The sequence below is a fragment of the Anticarsia gemmatalis genome, chromosome 1 (genome assembly GCF_050436995.1).
Source record: "Anticarsia gemmatalis isolate Benzon Research Colony breed Stoneville strain chromosome 1, ilAntGemm2 primary, whole genome shotgun sequence".
Taxonomy (NCBI): domain Eukaryota; kingdom Metazoa; phylum Arthropoda; class Insecta; order Lepidoptera; family Erebidae; genus Anticarsia; species Anticarsia gemmatalis.
Genome location: NC_134745.1, coordinates 5,384,283 through 5,388,421, shown reverse-complemented (window position 1 = coordinate 5,388,421; position 4,139 = coordinate 5,384,283).

The window sequence follows — 4,139 nt, the reverse complement described above, 5'->3', positions numbered from 1 at the left end:
CTGAAATCCTATAGCTCTTCGAAGCTCTATCATTCTGAGCCAAGCAACAGTCTGAAGCCATCCTGATCCAACACTGAAAGCTTAAAACACGCCCCTATTTTTCATCGTGCCTTTAAAACAACGAAGGGGGAAAATATCCATTGTTTCTCCACCGTCTTAACATTGAAATCTTGTTTCTTTTGCAACGGCAAATTTAATTTGTTTTCTATTAAGTAGTTGGATGTTTGTTGGGCATTTTAATCGTGTAAAGTTAAATGCCATCAAAAACATTCTGTAAAAACCTCAAGTCTCGCCGTAAAAAGTGGTGAGATCTATATAATACCAAGTCGATTAATCTATTTAGTCTCTACTTAAAGGACCTTCTGTCTTAAGTTATTACGTATGTTATTATCATGCCAATTAAAAAAAAATACCTTTAAAACAAATAGACCGACCTGGTCATCGCATGATCACACTACACAGCACGACGAGAAGTTAATGCTCCTGAAATGTTAATGGCGAATTTGTGTTTTCTTGCGATGACCAAGTCGATCTATTTGTTTTAAAGGTATTTTTTTTTAATTGGCATGATAATAACATACGTAATAACTTAAGACAGAAGGTCCTTTAAGTAGAGACTAAATAGATTAATCGACTTGGTATTATATAGATCTCACCACTTTTTACGGCGAGACTTGAGGTTTTTACAGAATGTTTTTGATGGCATCTCACTTCTTTTTGTAGAGCGAACATAAGTCCAATTTGTATGGAAAGACGTTTTTTTTTCATAATTCAACATATTTTCCTATGGGAATGTTGTTCAGTTTCATGGGTATGCCTCATATAGTAGGTACCTAATTACACCTGTTTATTTTATTTTCTACAGTAATAATAATTCATTAACTGCAAATGTAACCTTGTAATCTTATACATTTATATGGGATTACAAAGTTATTGTTGCAGTTGGTGTATTTAGAAAACTGGACCGAAATTAGAAAATATTTAATTTTTCCCATGATTAAGACACTAAACCCTATTTGTATTCTAAATTTTAAGCTTCTAAGTCTGCTAGAAGTACCTTAGACTTTTGATGATCGGTGAGTCAGTGAGTCAGTGAATCAGTGAGTGACAAAATTCAAAATTTTAACAAGTTGTCATTCTTAAACTACTGGTTCAAATTGACTGAAATTTTAAATATACCGTGTTTATATAATGACTAATTACTTGCTGAAAATCCAGGCTTCTTGTTATATCCACAACGAAATTATAGGGGTGTCAAAAATAGCCCGAATTGCTTCGAGAAAAGGATGTTACGGCCGTGCCGCTTTTTTTTTGCTCGACTTGCGGGGGCACTTCCGTGCCCCCAGATGAATACTATACTCCTTTTCTAAATTGAGTTTTGTTGACGTTGCAGTTTTTGTAGAATCCGTACCAAAAATGGCAAACAATAGAAATTGTACCGTGTTGACTTTACCGACAAAAATAATTGGGATTTGTTGCGATTGTCAATCGTTACTATTGTTATTGCTGACTATACGCTGCCAACTACCCAAATATTTATCCCACAAGGTGAAAAGCACATTGCATTTTAAAAGCGCACTTAAAATAATATTAATCTACAAAATGCACCCAACATAAAATTTTCGCAAAATATTTGTTCAGAAATGTAAACAAAATTCTCTGCTTATGCTCACACAGACGGCTTGACCGCTTAACTTGCTGTCCGGTCCACAATTATTGCACTCCCTGCGGAGCAAATTTATTCATAAACCATAAAATTACATCGACTTCCCGGCTCTGTTTGCGATTGCTAGCCAAATACGGAACCCTTTTAACCAAATATATAAGAATGTCTATGATATGGGGGAGATTCATGAGTTTTTTGGCTCCATGGTTGCTTCATGTCAGAGGGTGACAAAACTGGAAAATGTGTAAAGAATATTAAAATTTATCAGTGCGACAGTAAGGCTTGTGTAGTAAAGAAGTTAATAAATCGAGAAAACATTTAATATCACTTGGAATAGTGATGTTTGAAGTGATGTCAAATTTTCCGCGCTTAATAATGAAGATTAAGTTTTCAGATGTTCCTGATCTTCACCAAGGAGGTACAGCAATTTGCAGTAGAACCGCAGTCGTAAAGGTATGTACACAGGTTCGAGGGAGCCTCAAGCACAGCCGAGTACCACATAAGCAATAACATAACAACAAAATGCCAAGCGCAGTAATTTTAAATACCTCTTACCCATTTCTGTTACATTTCCGTGCATGGGTAATACACCCCTGCATAGCTTGCGTCATTAGGGGAGTGACACTCATAAACTCTCGTAATGGATTTTATCTTGAACTATAAAATTTATTTACACATCTACTGGAATATCGAGCACTGGTAATGTGCACTGAAACTCGTTATTTATTACGCAGACTTGTTAATTATGAGGTCGCGAATCAAAGTTGATAATTTCATGTGAGTTCGATCGTTTACATGAAATGTGTCGTCGTAATGTTTAATAAGGAACTTTGTTATACTGAATAGTTTTTTTTAACAATGTACTGTATTTACATATTTTACAGTGGTGTGGCTGAACATATAAACCCGCTTAAGGTATTACATATTTACATTACTTTTAAGGTCAACAGACTTTCAATTTGATTGAAATCTTTATTGAATCTCCAGAAACGATTTTCTTACACGCACCAATTTGAACACAAACACGTCTGATCACAAATCAATTTGTTCCAACCGTCATTGTTTCCAACGCATTGTACATGAAACAATCAATCCGAGTTCGTTAATCGTCACAATACAACACTTCGATCACGCTATCGAACAAGAGTTGCTTTACAACTTTACAGCGTCGAATTTAATTAACAAGAACAGAACGAAAGTCGAACGTCCCAATTCCCACACACAATCCACAGAATACGCTTCTGATCTCCCGATCTGTGGTCATATAATACGGGAATGGTACAGTCCCCACCTCAGGGCCGGACTCATGACGACTGGGATTATTGGCTGCGAAAATTTTAAATTGAAGGTTGTAAAAATATGTGATACAGCGGTTTTTGTCACGTGAAGAATATTGCTCCGGATTGTGTTTCGTTTACTGCCTGCGACTAACTTTCCCAGCTTGAAAATATTGATATAAAGGCGTTTTCACCCTATTAGTGATGACTCCACTTTGGCTTTAAAAGCCGCCATATTTTTTTGGTTTCTATATTTTATTAATCGTTCAATACCCTTTTATATAACATTTAACTTTTACTAGTCAATTCAAGTCTTAACAACAAATTTACCGACGTTAACCAATTTTTTATCAAAATTACAAAGATGCCAAGATTGTGTTACATTGTCAAGACGGCATATTCCGGCCCTGGCTACTGTGTTGCAGGCTGCATTCTCCTATCGTCCCTTTGGTGCCATAACGAGTACTGTCGTGAAATAAATCTTGCCACCCTCGTTGTAACGCTGTCGTTTCAGCCTCCTTTCAGGACGGGGATAAAAGGTCTTTATTTTTTCTCATTGATGCCCCTTTATGTCCCATGTTTTGATTGGTTCTATTTTATTGGAAATCGATTGGCTTTCTGTTTGATAATACCCCCATCAATTCTCTAATTTACTTGTTCTTGTGATTTATTGTTAACGCCGTACTGTGATTTACGAAAGCAGGAAATTATATTGGTTAAGTTCCAGGATTTTAATTGTTGATTACAAACGTAGATATGATCGGAAGGATACTAAATGGAAATCACGTACGGGGTAATGGAATTTGTTACAAGGACTTTTCATATTGAATCGTAGTCGTGTTTTGATTCTGAGGATGAGGTTAATAAGTTAGAGCACTTAAGGTTGAATTGATACAAAATTTTAACTAGAATGCCCTTTACTTTAAAATAAAATCAGCGCAGCTAAAAAATTTGCACCTATAAAAAACCCAGGTTGATAAGTACTGTCTTTTTTATTTTGAAATTTATATAAGTTGATGAAGTACCGTCTGGTATTTAATGGTCATTTTCGTTAAGTCAAAGTCAAACTGCTGAAATAAATAAATATGGTCATAAACTAAATAAATACAGCAGAGCACACGCAATAAAAACGTCAAAGGCACTAACATAAACAGCAATACCATTAAAATAAATTGCCCAAAATTTATCTGAAATTA